General features: G+C 38.2%; 1 long non-coding RNA gene across 2 annotated transcripts in view; it reads right to left on the bottom strand.

The window, feature by feature from the left end:
• Nucleotides 1-642: 642 nt before the first annotated feature.
• Nucleotides 643-17,869, bottom strand: part of LOC308061634 — a 102,783-nt gene continuing 85,556 nt past the window's right edge. For both annotated transcript variants that reach the window (XR_013927306.1, XR_013927307.1), the window contains exon 4: nt 643-11,450. This is a non-coding gene — a long non-coding RNA (uncharacterized lncRNA). The remainder of the gene's footprint in view (nt 11,451-17,869) is intronic.

Below are 17,869 nucleotides of genomic sequence, written 5' to 3'. Positions count from 1 at the left end.
CACAAAAAGATAGCAAATATTGAAAGAAAATTCAAGCAGAAATGATGTCGTGATCAAGCTCTCTTCTAAAATAATCAGAAATACAAAAAGATTTCTAAGTTATAGTTTTAATATCTGAAGATGTCCTTAGTCTGTTTCAGTGAAAAATTTCACTGTTCTCAGTTAGGGAATTCTCCATGAGCAAAGGATGTAGGAAGGAGGTTATGGCCCTGTGATCCCTTTATTCGTATTAGAAAAGGCTGTTATTTATTGGAAGAGTGACAGACACACAGACACACAGACACACACAGACACACAGACACACACAGACACACACACAGACACACAGACACACACAGACACACACAGACACACAGACACACACAGACACACACACAGACACACACAGACACAGACACACAGACACACACAGACACACACACAGACACAGACAGACACAGACAGACACACAGACAGACACACACACACACAAAGACACACACAGACACACACACACACAGACACACAGACACACACAGACACAGACAGACACAGACAGACACACACACAGACACACACACACACAGAGACACACACAGACACACACAGACACAGAGACACACACAGACACAGAGACACACAGACACAGAGACACACAGACACAGACACAGACACTCTCTCTCTCTCTCTCTCTCTCTAAGTTTCCAGGATTCCTACAATAGAAGTTTGAAGTCCAGTTAAATAAACTGTCAAATACCCCTTTCCTGACACACCAAAGACCTGTAACAGTCTTCTCTGCGTGTGCTTGGGTAAACAGAGGACTCTGCGCTGAAGGGAACTGCACCTGAGCTGTGCTGGACTAGAGATAAAGCTTGTGTAGAGTACTGAGTCCCTCACTCACTGACCTCTGTTGTGAGCTTCCTCTGGGAGTTGTATATGCAGGATATAAAAAGAAGACAGCCCTCTGAAATAGTAAAATACCAACTATTTCATGGCTTCATCAATCAGAACCCTTACTTTGGATTTAACCAGGAAATCTCAGGCTCCCACTACAAACCATAAAGGACTGGGAAAAAGAAAAGATAAGGTGATGAATTTGTGATTACTTTTATGGAGAGAACACTTTTGATAATACGGTCTTCAGTTGATAGGTGAATGCAAGGTCAAAATACTGGAGGCTGGTGCTGGGCTGTAAATCTAGCAGCAGACTCAAAACAATAGAAATTAAACAGTGAAACAACCAAACATACAAAGAATGTGGTTGGTTCTCCATCTGTGAACAGATTATAAAAGATATGTTCTGGCTCAAACAGGAATTAGGTCAAGGAATTTCTGTGCCTACAAGGTCAAACACAGATGATCACAAGAATCCTTTTGGTTTTTATAGTACCTGAATCCATGTTTCTCCACAAAGCAGTACTGCTTAATTCATCTCATCTAACTTAACCATCTACAAAAGAAGCATCTAGTCCTAACTAGACACTGGGAATTCCTCTATAATCTCTGGAGAGAGACGGTAGTCCTTAGAGGGCCGTCTTTCTCCATAGCCATTGGGAAGATGAAACCTACTTTTCATGCTGGTATTTTTTGAAGTGGAAGTTAGGAAACAACTTTTTCACCCAGAAATTAACATTTTTTTGCATTTGAAAAACAAAAGGCTCTTTGATACAGCAGACATTATAAGCAAACTCATAAGGAATTTCTAAACCTTCTCCCAAAACTCTGATATCATATCCTTTCAGTTCTCACAGTCTCTTAACTTTCTTTTCTCAGGCAACTACTTCATATATTGTTTTAGTAAAAATTACAAAAAAGAAGTACCAAAACTCTGAGATGGTTACAATTGAAGCACATTGCAAGTCAGAATGTCCCAGAAGAACTTGCAACAGATAAGTTTCTCAGCCAAAACCTTATCAAACATATTCCAATATTTTTTTTGTTAAGTGAGTGACTACACACTGTTTCAAACCCTGGGAGTTTAGGTTGTCTCCAGCAACAGTTCTTTCTGCTTGCACATTAATTAAAAAACAAACAAACAAACAAACCAAAAAACATCAAAACAAACTATTTTTTTTCTCAGTATGGTTAAAGGATGATTCCTGTTAACATTATAATTTTTTATTTATTTTGAACTTCACTGGTTTTCATTCACCACATATATCAGAGGTATTTTCAGGCATCACTGGTGCCCTAGGGTTTTGTATGCTTTGTATATCCCCAGTGAACGTTCACTTTAAGAGCTGCAGACATCGCAAGTGGACAGATATCCTGCATACACAAAAGAGACTGGTCAAGCATCAAGACAGCAGGGAGACCTTGACCACTTGATCTCAAACAATTAAAGGAAAGCAGTAGCTGAAAGCAGAGAATTGGGCTTTTTGAATTAAAGGATAGCATTTCTAGTGAGAGATACAATTCCAGCTTTAGATAGCTTAGATGTTATTTGTGTTTCAAAACAGATTACGTTCAGAATTTAATTAAAGCATATGGGGCTCCAAATTAGTTTAACAGTCAGGCCTTACTAATCTGATTGCAGGATCAATGGTATAGTTTGCATGAGACTCTGAAATGCAAGCAAAATTTACAGTAAGTTATTAAATCAGAAAAGTGTGTGTCACACAAAAACCTGCACTGATGACAAAGTTGTCTAAGTAGTTAGCCTACTTGAACAATTCCCTATCTGCTCTTTCTGTCTGTGTTACTAGTGGCCTAATGTAAGCTTTGATGTAGAACAGTACTGAAAGAATTGATATTTTTAGATTTTACAGCCTAAGGTATTTTTCTTTTGTGTGTGTGCCTGTTGGAATCTTACTTCAGTTATAGCTGGGGAGTATCCACAATTCCTCTTGATTCCAAAGCACAAAGGGAAATTGGGTGTGGGGGTTTTCTAACAAAAATTTCTAAAAAGGCGCTTATCATATCATCCTTCAGAGTATCTGAGATCTTTGGAAGAAAAATGCCTGATATTCTATGAGATTCTCATGATCAGTCCCCTATATCACAGTCAAAATCACAATGATTGCAGGGAAGTCTTATAGCTACGCTTGCAGGGAGGGAATGCAATGGAAACTGGTTTGTTTGCTCTTGTATTTTCTACAGTTTAGCAACAAAACTAATAGAAATACTTATATTAGAATATGTAAGATACTGGTGACAGCTAATCTGAATGGAAAATTACAGCTAGTACAATTGATGATAATTGTGTTGCCAGCAAGTGAAGAGTTACTGAATCTTGCTGAAATGCCCTGAGATGGGAAACTCATAGACTGGCTTAATCCTAAGTATTCCCACAAGGAAGGTTTAAAAAAAAGGCAACTTAAAGGTCTGTAAAATTAGGTCTACTTTGCCTATATAATAAATATTCTGAAAGCAGATTGAAAAAGTTAAACATAACATGGACACCAAAAGGATAAGAATGATCCACTAGGCTGTAATAATACATGAACTGTTGTGTTGTTCTATCAAAATGTTTTCAGTAAATGCAATAGCAGAATTCACATCTCCTTTATGATTTATATGGATTTTTGTTAATCTGTAATGAGTTATTAAAATCTAAGACACAATGTAATTAATAACAACAGCAACAATAGTGCTTAGTTGCAATGTGGTAATTTATCCAGAACAGAATTCCTGGTATTTAATTGAAGTAACCACCACAGTAAATGGTCTCAGTAGAACTAATCTTATAGTAAAATCTTATTCTGATGTAGATTACTGTCAAATTAATTCATGACCAGCAAACCTTAGAAAACAGAAAATAGATTTTATTGATTCTTTTAACTGAGTTTTAATTCTTCAAATGTGTAAGGCAGGCAATACAGAAATAGATATATTAATCAGTAAGCAGTGTTTAAAGGGTGACTCCAGATCCTAATAACTGATTGCCCCAAATTGCACTGCTATGTGTACTCTGTGGAAAGCGATGTAACTGCTCTGGGTCTACACCCTGTGAATATAAAAAAGCATTTTTGCCACAGACTACAGTATTAGTTTCCTCCTAACAGCAAAGACCAAACATTATGACTACCAGCCATGAGGTATTACTTTATGATTGAATCGCAGAATCATAGAATGTTTTGGGTTGGAAGGGAACTTTAAAGACCATCTAATTCCAACCCCCTGCCATGGGTAGGGACACCTTCGACTAGATTAGGTTGCTCAGAGCCTCATCCATTCTGACCTTGAACACAGCCTTTAACTCTAGGAGCTTATTTAGGTCTACATTTTACAATTTCTTCCTTAGTGTCACAAAAAAAGGGTGTTTTTCCTTTCTCATTAGGGCACGCACATTTTTAAACACACATTTTTAAATGGTTACCTAAAGCCTAATGTTAAACAAAAAAAAGCTTCCCATACACTGGAATCAGTTTGTATTATTATCAGTATTTTCTTCAGTGAACAAGATGAAAGAATGGAAAAGAAGGAGGGCCTCCATAGTTAGAATGCCAGTCTGAGTCTAATGAAATATAATTTCAATACCCTGATCTCCACCAATCCTTTTCTAAAAGCTTGGATATTGCTGTCTGACAATACTTCCTTATCTCACAGGAGTATTATAAAGATAATTACATTAAAAGTGTTGAAGCCAAAGGGCATAATGTGATAAAAATATTCCAGATAACTAGGGTTTATATGATATTCTTAATTAATGTCAAAACTGATATTGCTATGTTTGGTTTGAATAAATACCCCAAGAATTAATATACAGTTTACATCCATTAACCTGGTGAGGTCTCAAGACTTACTCCAGTTTAAGATATTGCTGATTCTTTTTGTGTCTGATTGGATCTTGAATACCATGATCATAGATCATTTCATCACACATCACATCTTACTTCCACAGAAATGCAGACAAAGGCCAAAGAACAACAACAAAACAAAAAGACTGGGAAAATAATTATGGCTGGGATAGTTTAGCTAAGGAAGGACTTGCACATCTGCCACTGTTACTAATCTATTTTTGGGCCACATAACCTTTCAGAAAGAAATAAAGGGCAGCGTTTGGCCATCTGGCCTTCCTTCAGATGCATTACTCAGATTATCAGTTCTACCACTGAGCACCATAATTCCTGATGAGCAGTGCTGGCATCCGAACAAGCAGTGTCACCAAAAAACACTTGAGCCCTGAGACCTCAAGACAGGCCATAGTCTTTCCTTTTAGGTTTTGGGGTTTTTTTTATAATAGGGTATAAGTTTCTTAAATTTTACCATGGCTGTAATGTCTAGTTCTGATACATTAATGATCTCAAAGCATATTTCTTTTTTATTTCTTTTTATCTTCACTTGTGTATAGGATTAGAGAAGTGAAAAAACAGTCATCCACAAACTAGCTAGAGTCAGATTGCAAAGTATCCAGAAGATCAGCAATTGCTCTACCTAGTAAAGTGGACACATTTTCCCCTGACTATAGAAATTGTTATATTTAATTTGTATTGGTGCAATAAATATGTGTTCCTTTTCTGTGGACAAAAATGCATTTTTACTTAACATTGTGTATTTCCTGATTGCCCATTTGAGCTCCTCCTAAGTACAAAGACATGTTTTGAAATAGGAAAACCTTACCTACCTTATCTACTTAGATATCTGATAGCAAATATTTAGTTAGTGATAAACCAAAAATTCCTGTGCTTATTTTAAATGTGATGTAATTCTGTTTCCTGCATACAGAATGTAAGTGAAAAGTCCATAAAGTCTCTGGAAACTAAGACCAAGTGAAATCTAAGCAGTGGTTACCTTGGGAATTGGTTCCCAAATGCATGGAAAAAAAGTATGGGCAGAAGGCATGGTTGGTAAGTTACATCATCCTAACCTACAAATGAAAATCTAAAGCTTATTAACAAAACTTATTCTTCTACCTCTTGTTGATGGCCATGTCCAGTGACTGCTTGCATGGCTAACTACTGTCTTTTATTAGCAATGCATCCATTATAACAATCAAAACCCAAATTTTTGAGACAACTGTTATAATTCAAAACTAGTTGTCAAAACTGTTTCTTTTAGCAATTCTTATATTCTTTTTTTCATCTAAATGACCACTTGCTAATCAAGTGATCAAAAACTGGATAACTTAATCTATTCAATAACAGATATTACTAGTAATGAAACTCTGAGTATTGAAATGTTTTTATGTATTTCATAAAATTTAGTCATGTTCTATGGACTGAGAATGATGATACAGTCAAGCACACAAGTACATTTAAACTTGAATATTTTTTGTCCTTGTATAGATCTCTTGATAGAAAGCTGTCAGCTACTTAAGGAAGTGGTGGATTTTCTGCAGACCAGGGTGGATGTGTTTGCTACATGCTGAAAGTCTCTGCCTCTCTGTCAGCTAATGACAGATTCAGGCTAAAGATAGACTATTGTTTTGTAGCTAGGTGTGCAGACTGCAGACAAACCCTGCTTACCCCAGGTTATTTATTTCCCTCACTTTGATGAAGGCCATTGTTCCAGTGTTCAGCTGGCTGAAGGACAATGTGTGTGTGTCCCAGCTCACTTCAGACAATCTCAGATAGGTTTAACCTGGTAATAATGAAGAATAAGACCCCATTTTTTGCCTGAAGAACCTATGAGACCTTATATGAGCCATGAGACCTTATATGAGCCATTCAAAGGCTCAGAAAAACAGGAACACTGTTTATTAAAAAAAAAACCAAACAAAACCAAAACACAAAAAACAACAAACAAACAACAAAACACCAACCAAACAGCTGGAAAAGGCATGACCTTGCTCTGGTGGCCTCACATCCCAAAGAGGACAGCAGCTGCCTCAATGTTGGCTGGCCAAACTTACCAAACTTGCCTTCTGCTTCTCCGATAAAGGGAAAACAGATTGCCAAAACAGCTCCTTCTGGTATTTCATCTGGGCTTAATAGTTTCTATTTTCTCCTTTCCATATGTGTTCAGTTAGATATCTTGCAATGTTAAGTACTTTGGTGAACATACATATATATATATATGAACACTTTGGGAGTACCTGTATTAGCTGAAGTCTTACATATGTAATAGCAGTACCACGACTGGCTGTCATCACTCCTAGAGTACACAGAATGTTTTATGTCTGGGAGGTTCTCAACCAACAGGCACTTCCCAATACAGCCTTTGAACAAACTAACTGGTAAGTAAACCAGAGTATGGATTTTCAGCATGTTTGTTTTTTTATATGAATGCTTTTACTAGAGCTAAACAAATCCAGATCACACAGCACCTGTCCTCTGTCTTACTCAGGGTGCACTGGAGAACTGCTATGCTAGCAAATGTCATTCCAGAGGAAGCAGCACCCATGGGCCTGTAGAGCCATTCATTTGATTCTGCTTGAACTCTGTGTGATGAAGTATTAAAAAGCTGATCTAACGGTCATTAGGATCTACTGTGTCCAAAGAGAAAAACCTAGGCACAGAGACAACAGCATGTGCTGCATTGTAAATTTGGGATTTTTCTTCTCCCCTTAAGCCAAATAAAATGAACTTCTCTACTTGCAATGTGGCTTTTAGAGTCATCCTCAGATTTCAACCTCTGTTTAGAATTCCGAACAGATGAAAGCAACAGTTAGGGCTGTGCCATCTTCCTCACACACACAGGAATATCTTTGCATATATATCACCTTCCTGCAGTAAAAATACACAATATTGTCCATAACAATACCACTAGGCACAATTCAGTTGCCCAAAGATAACCCTTTATCATTAAAGATCCCTAGGGTTTCTCACCTGGTCTTCAGCTGTTGTTCCAGAAGGGCATGTGTCTTCTGAAAGACTTGTGGGACACAATTACTGATATTGATGTCTCAAATGCCCTAAGGCTTCTCAGCTGGCACAGGAGTAATCAGTCTTCAGTTATTGCTACAAATTCCATTACTGATCATCTGTTAAATTATGAGACCACTGATCAATCTGTAGGTAAGCAGACTTTCATAAGCCACCTAAGGGAAGAGGATTTTATGAACAGCTGGTCCTCCTGTGAAGATTATGTCAAGCCTTCCTTTGCAGTCTTATACTTGTGAGGCTTCTTCATTTTTCTGCATTTGCCTAAGATAGACCTTGCCATCTACTGCTTCCTGCTAAAGACAGTTAACTGCAGTGCAAAGATTCTGCATAGCTGCATTTCACTCCAAAACAAGTGACATATGTTGTATGTGTGACACCGTAATCCAGAAAATGTGATTTAGCTTGACAAAACTGGAATATTTTCCTGTGGATAATTTTTCCCCCTTTTTTTTTTTTTTTTTTTTTGGGGGGGGGGGGGCAAATAACATTTAAAGGCAGCTAGTAATCTATAATTTCCATGTCATTGACTGAAACTTTCCAGAAATAACAGAGGCAAGGCACTTAATGTAAGTACTGCAGTAAAAGTGCAAAAAGATGACAATGTAATAAAGAAATCAATTCCCCAATAGAAGCAAAAAACCACAAAGCATTCAGAATGGATTTTAAACATGTCCAATTTTCATAGCTATTTGAATTGACATATTTCTGATACAGATTCTTACCTTACTATAAGCCCCCAGATTCTTGTTTTAACAGCAATTTTTAGTAGTTAAATGAAATATGAAGTATTTCACCGCCTAAAGTAGGCAGTAACATGTGAATGCTGGAATCTAGGCTTTGTTGTCATTTACATTAGTTTGTAATGCTTAGCATTTTTGTTTTAAAATAATCTCATAGAAAAGCCGGTCCCCAACTAAGAATGCATGCAACACATGATTTTAATGGGATGACAGAAAAATCTAAGAAACAAAGAATATTCCATCAACGGGTAAAGTGGTGCCTTTGTAATGAAAACATCTACTGTCCTTCCATCCACTCCTGCACTGGTAACTACGGCTGCTGCATCTTGCTCTCTCATTGAGCCCCTTGGACTCCACAGTGCCTTCCTTGGGAAGGTCCATTTGGTTGTGGTGTAGGCAACCTCCTTAACATCCAGCCCAAATCAATGAGCCAACATTGAATTACATTCTGTGTTTCCCCATCTCAGTGCATTCTCTCCTGCTCAGTCCCTCCCCAGAAGCAGCTCTGGGGTTTTGTGTGGCAGCAAGTGACACACAGATGACAACTACTTTCTTTCATCTTTCCTGCTCCCAGGTGTTTCAGCTCCTTGGCACATTTCTTATCCATCCTCTGAGCTCTCAGGAGACATATTTGGCCTCACTGTCTACCCTTGGCTTTCTGTAGACCTCAGCCCTTTCTTCTGCATGTTCAAATACTTTTCATGGGAGAGCACTGCTTGGCATCTGCCAGCTCTATTGTTCTTACAACCTGTTCTTGCATGATTTAGGACTACAATCCCACTTCAATAAACTAAAATTGACATTATATACTGTTGCCAGTACTGCAGCAGCTGCAGCAATGAACAATTCCTGACAGGAATCACCAAGAACCTCCGAGCTAAATGTGACTTCTTCCTTACCTGCAGTTTACTTCCTTTCTTGTCAGGAGTCTGAGCTTACAGACATGGGAGAACTAATGAAAGATGTCATACAAGACCCCATGACAATCCTACAAGCAGCAAACTGACAACTCTTCTACATGTCTTTTCCCCATAATTTGGCTCCTTGCAAGGCAAATTATTTGTGACAAAGAAGGATTTTCTATATGAGCTTGTAAGGAGTCATTCACACCCCCAATTCTGTACAAACCATTCAACAAACAAAATATTCTGAATAATAAGGAAAACAGATTAAAACTGAAAATCACTGTTCTCCAGATTACAAGGAGCTTGGTCATAATCGCACCTTCCTGCTCACATTGTTATATAGCCTGGCTAGGCAGGAGAAAGGTCTCCAGGTATGAAAGAGGCTAAGAACCTCTGCCGCAAACAACCCAAATCTATCTGTAGCCAGCACATCACTCCTTCCCTCAGAGCAAGCCAGATGCACTTCCAAAGAACTGCAGATTTACAGTCTCCTTTTTCATGATCTCTGCTTTTCTTTCTCTGCCTTTCACAGCTATTTGAAGATCATTGCTAGACTCAAAAATAGGTACACATGTAAAAGTTTGTTGTTTTTTTTTTTCTCAACTGACCTAAATTGGTCCTTTCAAGCACAGCACCTGGGTGCTGGCTGTGGAGGTTAGTCTTTACTCGGGAGAATGGCCCCATGGACCTGCTGAGGAAGTCAATTGTAGGAATCTCAAACCCACACAAAGGGACTGGGTTTGAGAGAGGATCACAGGGCTTATCTGCCTTTGCTTCTAGGACTTTGCTTTGATCTTTTTCAGCTCATTGGCCACAGAAAGTTGCTCTCTTCTGATGGCTGTGTGGTAACTCATGAAAGGGAACGTGGCCTGTTTATTCCACTTATTGTGGGCTGATAACTATATTACAAAGCTATAATCAGCAGCAATGATTAAATCTCAGAACCCATACTTAAGGCTGAAATGGCTAGAGACTGAAGTGTCAAGGTTAGACCATACTGTTGTCCCTGCTTCATGGACAGAACTCACCAGGAATGTTAATCAACACATTCCATAGCCCCTATCGGCCCACACAATTTCTCTTTAATCCCTTATTCCAGAACTGACAGACTTAACAGCTGTTTTGAAAAATGGAGGGAATGTGGAAAGACCTATTTTCTAGCATGCACTATATATAAAAATATCAGTGTCAGCTGGCAGACAACCTTTCCTTTCAAAAATACAGCTTTGCAAGCTAAAACCCAGCTGGGATGAAAGGCAACTTTACATAAAGGCAGTGCTTCTCTGCCTGTCATTCTCTCCACTCTTAAAGCAGTGAAGGCTGCTTATCACCTCATATACACTTGCCAGAAAGAAAATAAGAAAGAAAGAAGGAAAAAAAGAATAAAGAAAAAAATGGAAAGAGAGAAAGAGAAGCTGCTCACAAGCATTAACTGATGCCAAAGAAAGTTGCTCAGGATAATCCCTATGCTTCAGAATTTAAGAATGACAATCACAAAGATTTGTTACTGTTGTGGAGTTTACTGGGAGATGCATCCTGTTGAGGCGTCTGGAAGCACTGGTCCTGCAGAGGTTACATGCACGGCTGCTCAGGCTTCAAAATGTGGGCACTTCTCATGTTCCATTGTTCAACAATTTCCAAAAACGTCTTTGGGCTCTATCAGTTCTTTGGCCTTGGGATAGGTTTGCAACATCCAAGTTCAGCTCAAATGTGAAAAATGTATCCTTGCAAATTTTTCATTTCATTTCTTTCTTTCTCCAGCTTCTGGAATTAATTTATTTGATTATTATTTTATATGATGTGTTAAACAATTCAAGGAATTAATTTAAGTTGATCTCCATCATTTAAACTTAAATTTTAAAAGCTTGTGGTCAGTTTAGTCCAGAAGGACTGTTCTTACTTCTTACCAAGTATGTCTTCATTGTTTTCTCACTTGGAATCTTCCGTCTGAAGTATTTGATCTCTGTTTTCAAGTAAAGGCTTCAGTTTTCACTGTGGAGAATTTGTCCTAGTTTGTTTAAAATTAGGAAATTTAACATGAAGGCATCCATTATCAGAACCTGTTTGATGAATACAAAATGTACATTTAATTCAATAATCAGGTTTGAATCAAGCTTCAGTCAGTAGGAGGAAAACAATGTTCTATCAATGAATGCAGCACAGAGGGATTTGCTGTTCTCAACTTTTTTCCTAAATCTTTTCAGCTCTGAGATGAAGCTTTACATAAACCTTGTAAAGAGAAAACCTCTGAAGGACCTGAATTTCTATCCTGCTAAGCACAGAAAGGGTTGATGAGTCACTCACTGCAAAGCCTTTCCAAACTTATCTGAACATGCCTGATGTGGGATTTAGGTTGGGAATGCATAGGCACAAGGCACTCAAAGCATAACCTGGAGTTTCTGGCTGCAATCTAGTTGGAAGGATATTAAAGCAACTTTCCTTGGGGCTGCCTAGGGTTCCATCAAGCAGAAACAAGCACACAGATTTGCAAATGTTAAAAAAAAAAAAACAAAAACAACTCAAACCCCAACACTAAAAGCCAAGCCACTTCAAACACTCAGCATTTCGGGGTTTGGCTCATTTATATTTCCAGTGAAGAACTGTAATACTATCAGAGCATACAGCTTCCAGCTGACATGCAAAACTTGCCCATGATGGAGTGGGAAAAAGGTTGGAGGGTTTTGGCCCCATTTATCTGCACCTTGGCTGCTCCTCCTGGGAAAGTGATGCTTCAATGCCGCCTTGTGGCTTCCTGCTCCAGAAAAAGGGGTCATCCCAGCAAGATATGGTGCTGCTACTACCTTGTGTTTGCTCTGTGGTATTGAACAACTATTCCGGTTTTTTTTAATATCATAAACACAGAGCTCTGGAACTGAGTTTGTGATTAGAGATAGTGCTTAGATCTGATGAACAGCTATGGCACAGTGAATGTTGCAGCTCACTGCAGTGCCCCTGGTGCCCCTGGATGGGGTTAGGCTGCTGCCCCAGGGAGACCAGATTTGAGATGGTCAGTAGGGTAAGTGCAAACAGATGTTCTCAGCTTTTCCTTCTCTCCAGCTACACCATCTTCCCCAGAGCTGCCAGCAGGAGCCTCCGTTCACTCAGGACTGATCCTTCTGGTAAGAACAGGCATCTGCCAAGGCCATGAGAGGAGGGAGTAGCACAGCCAGCCACCTCTTGCACTAAAATGTAGGATACCATCTTGCACAATCGTACTGAAGTGTCATAACAAAGCCATAGTACTAGTGATGAATGGGGACAGGCCGCCAGAACAAACACCCCCTACTCTCTTCTCAGACACAGTCAAAATGATAAAGCCATACTTTCGCTTATGAAGTCTCCTCACAAACCCCATTAATCTTCCATGTTTAGCTGAAACTGCAACAGCACACACCATCTCACACAGACCCTGTTAACTTGGGATAGCATAGGATAGAATAGCTCCCATGGGGTGCCCTGCTGGCAATGAGGAAGGAGAGGAACACATACTTGAATTTTAAGCTTTGAGAAGTAGAATGTTAAACCCAGGTCTAAGCTTTGGTCCTCTAAAGCTCACCTTTCCTAAACTGGAATTGAATGAAGAATTTCAACATTTTACATTGTGTGAGGCTTTGCCTTTTTTAGCTTATATTTATGTATTGAGCTCAGGTAACAGGCAGGGCAACTCAAACTACCCAAACTCTCAATACAAATCCAGGAAATATTGAACATTTCAGAAAAAAAGGACAAGAGGTCAGACATGATGTTATTCAGACTAAGGGGAACTTGCTAAAGCAGAACAGAGAGGTCATTAGGTGCCCCATCCCTGGAAACAAACAGTCTAAATTTTGAATTATTTGTGTTTGGAGTGTCATTATGTGTATTATAACCTGCTTGTTTAAAATTAACATGAAAACCCATCACTCTTTGGCAATGTCTGCTGGGAAGATGAGTTTGAGAAAAGCTGCTGCCACAAGCATTTTTAGGGATTTAATTGCCTGCTCTGGCAGCCAATCCAAAGTCTTGATTTAATTTCCTGTATTTTGTCAAGGTTATAATTAGCTTTATAACTTGTGACGAAGATCTGCAAAGTTGAAGTAAGTTGTTTGTAGCTGGAACCCCAGTTTTGCTGGGTATCCCTTCCTAAATCCTCCCAGGGACCTTGCCTATACAGTGACTTACTGTCATTTTCCTGTGATAAAAGTAAATTACAAAGGCCTAGCATCAATTATTCACTAAACCACCTAGGTTTTCCTTTTCTGTTCGATACTTAACAGAATCCTCTAACATCCAATGCAGATACATCTTGATTTTAGATCCCAGGATGTTTAAAACTGTCCTTTACACTTTCCTAATCACCAGCATTTGTAACATGCCTGTCTGCCCCCAAACTCCACACATACACCATATTCTGAAGCTCTGAATTTCTGTACAACTTGTTTCCTGCAAACGCAGTCAGACACTAGGACATGAACCTTGATTAAAATTGAAGTGGATATGTTTTATGTCAGTATGTTTACACATCAAACAAAACTGAAATACTACCCTCCTTTGGAAAATATATTCCAACTCAATTTGCCAGGGAAATGTCATAGGTAAATATCACAGCACAAGCTCTACACAAATGTACTTTTTACGTTCAGTGACATGTTTGAGATTGAGAATTCTTTTGGGACACGATATTTGTCTATATGCTTGGTATCTAGAAATGATGCTTTTTGTCAAATAGTAATAATTTATTTCTGCTATACAGCTATGCATTTCTCTTACAATGGGAGGCACAATAAAATGGTCTTCTGTGTGATACCATCAGAAAAAAACAAAATACTGGTTTTCAGAGTTTGCCATGACTATTAAAAAAGTACATTTTAAGTATAACAAAGTGCTAGGTAGTGATATTAACAACACAAAACATAACAAGAGATTAAAAAGGTATAAATATCTTTTTTTCTGATTTCTTTCTGATTTTGGTGTCTTTTTGTTGTTTGGTTACTCTGCCACCATTTTAAAATGCTACCTCTAACAGGGGCCTTTCTCCAGGCAACATTAAAGAACCCATTCTGTCACCCTAATCACAATAATTTATAGCCCTCTAGGTATCCTGAAACAATGTGTTAGGAGTATTCATGGAGTTCCAGGTTGAAAAATATAAAAATATAAAAACTCTTCTGACTTCTCTTTGTGTTAACCCTGCTGCTTCTATACACTGTGAGTGAGGAATCTAGTTTTATATCATATCTTGGCAGTATGAAAGAGAGAAGGCTGAGAAGAACACTATCTTGGGACTTACTTGCTTCTGTCAGTTTATGTCACAACATTACATTTATTTTAATGAGGGGGTGTTACATTTCATGTCTGCCTATGATAACTAGATTAAAACAAATGGAAAAAGACATGAAAGCCATCAAATTCTAAAGCATTAGACATTTTTATAGCTAATGAAACCACTGTATTAAATTAGAAAAGATAATCTGTTAAATTAGAAAAAATAAACACAGTTGGTTTATAAAAAAGAAAACTTAAATAAAATATCTTCATCAATCAGTTATAAAACCATGTTTGTTAAAGGTAGACAAAACTGTTTATTCCTCCTCAGAAGAATTCTCTGCAGAATTTCCTCCAAAGTTTCTGGTTCTGGCTGCTAGCAGAGAACACACAGAAACTCAAACAGGCAAGTAACATGCTCTAGCATGGTATCTTTCATGCTGTTACTATTCCTTGTGTGAATGGCATGAAAAAAAATCAATACACTAGCTGTATTGTGAAGGGAAAAGATACCTTTAGCTGCTGAACAATACAGTCCTGGAGTTTACTCTCCTTGAAGCAGTGTGTACAACTGTTGTTTGATCAGAGTACTGTGTGAGCCATGCAGTACGTGTTACATTCTGCTACAGCCCTACACTGCTGGCAACTCTTGACTTACAATGTCTCCTTCCATCCTCCTGTAGCAGACACCAAAGGGAAAGACAGCTGCCTGCTACTGGCTTTTAACCCAAATGAACTAAAAGGGGTTATACAGTCACCTTTACTTTGATCTCAACAGAAGTTGAAGAGACATCTGTTTCCTTGGACTGTATTTATCTCTAGATAAGAACTGTCAAATAAAAGTGCTTATTTATTAAAAAAAAAAAAACAACCCAACAACACAACAACTTTGTTGTTAGACTAAGAACAGAATGAAAGACAGAACAAAAGCATGAGAAATAGGACATTGCTCTATGTTAGCCTTTGTACTGAATTCAGAGGAAAAAAGAATTAACTCACAATTTGCTGTGAGATAAACAAATGCTGAAAAACAATTTTAAGCCAAATACCACCTAGGCCACCATTCTTATGGCTTGAGGTGACATGTTACAAACTGCAGCTGGTTCTACCATTGAAAAAAAGATACTGCTTTGAATTCAGATAAAAGATACAGAAAATAATTTCCACTCAATCCTCTACCAGCTTTTGCTTCATTCTATATTTCATAATTTATTTTCCCACCCATAATATTAATTTCATTATAGGCAATTCACTCTTCACTTGTGCAAATAAAGTTGCATGCATATGTGTATGACATTTTTATATCACTAATTGAGCTATCTTTTCAAACAACCCAATTAATGTACTTTCTTTATGAAAATTAATTTGTTTCTATATTTGCTTTATAAGCTTGCCGCTTGTACACCACTTGTTTATGGAAAAAATGTGAGGGATTTTAGTATAAACAAGACATGTGACTCTAATCTTTTGTTCTTAATTTTCATCTCTCTCTTTGATAACTTTGCATCAAAGTGCTAATAACATCTCGCTGGTTTTCATTATGAACTCAAATGCCACATAATTCTCTTTCCACCTAATCACATTGTTTGTCCTTCTTAAAAAGAATATTTACATTATATATTGTCTCTTAATCTGTCAAATCATTCTTCTGTTCTGCTGCTAACTGTAAACTGTCAGCTGAATGTATTTCTAGAAGAGTATGAACCATCATGTGATACATGTCTCTTTCATAACCTGAAAAGAACTAGATGCATAGGATGTCAAGGGTAGAGCTACAAATGTTACCCATCTCTATTAATGTAGCATTGTTAAGAGTGTTAGCACTGTTGCCTGAATTTGTCCTCAAGTTAATCTCCCCAACTCTTGTTCCAAGTCTCAAACCAGATCCAAAACCTTTAGGTTAAGCTAAGAAAATACCCCAACCTTTTCTTCCGGGCAGAATTTCTACCCCACACTGCCCACACTGTCTGAGCATAAGGTCTGGAATAGGTGCAATTCACACACAGAGAAAAAATTTTTATGTATAAGAAAGGCATGACTATAGTCTGAGATTTTGTATTCTTGGAAATCTAGAAAGAAGCCAGTGGCCTGCGGTCCACTATTCAATTCAAGCTCATTTGCACAGCAGGTCCTGTCAAAGCTTTTCTCAGGCTGCATCATGATTTTATAAATTCTTCTATGCTTTCTATTTCCTAAAATAAAAGGCAGAAAGATTCTTGGCATAACTCATAATCATGGTATAGCTGAATAAGTCAGAGATGACATCCTGGTCTTATCCACTTGTCCAGTAATGAAATTGTGCAGTGTGAGACCATGGTCCTCATGGCCATAGTGCACTCTCTGCTCTTCATTGACTGCCAAGAGCTTTGATTCCTCTGGCGGTAAAAGTGGGGACAGAAAGAGTCACCACTTTTTTTCAGAGCATGAAGCAATTATCAGGTGTTCACATTCAAGTCCAACACTGAATGTACACTTTATCTCCATGTTGCTCTGCAGCACAACAGGGTTAACAACACCCTCCTTCAGAGTATTTCATTGGGTTTGGCTGCACACAGTCCATTTTGGTAGGTGTACCACAGCCTGAGATACAGACCTCCACAGTGCTGCTTGCTGCAAGACATGGGACAAATAGAGGCTGGTGCTGTCAAGGAAAGAACATCTTATTTTCTTTCAAAATAGCTAATGCACTCTCTCGAGGAAACTTCCAGGTGCTCTGTTCATGCTGTTATCCTTAGGAAGGTTTCAGCTGGCACTTGAATTTTTAAATTGCACAGAGCCATTTAGGTTTGAAGTTTGCATTGACTTCTACATTTAAGTTCCCTGTAACTGTGAAATTTATATGCTAGGTATGCACACTGACAAGATATACATTTTGGTAAAAAAACCCAAAAATCCAAACTAATAACTGTGTCATGTTTCATGCTTACTACATGACTTCTCTGGCTCTCACAGACACATTAGTTTCTCTACATTTTATCTTTAGGAAATAAAAATAGATCTAGTCTCTCATAAAACTTCCTAGGCATGAGTCAGTGCGGGGCCTCCTCCAAAGTCTAGTCAGGATGACATACAAGATTCACGGTGTATGTCACCTCAGTCTGCAGAGACATGGAAATAACAGCTTTGGTAGAAAGTGAAGACAGCTACGCACAAAGCAAAACCTGCTAATTTTATCATTTCATTCTTTTCTCCTTTTATTCAATCCCCATCTTTCGCTGTGTCTTGTGATTCTCAA

Source organism: Falco punctatus (assembly GCF_963210335.1).
Source record: "Falco punctatus genome assembly, chromosome: 3".
Classification (NCBI taxonomy): Eukaryota; Metazoa; Chordata; class Aves; order Falconiformes; family Falconidae; genus Falco; species Falco punctatus.
The sequence above is the reverse complement of the archived record's forward strand: the minus strand, read 5'-3'. Positions and strand labels throughout refer to the sequence as shown.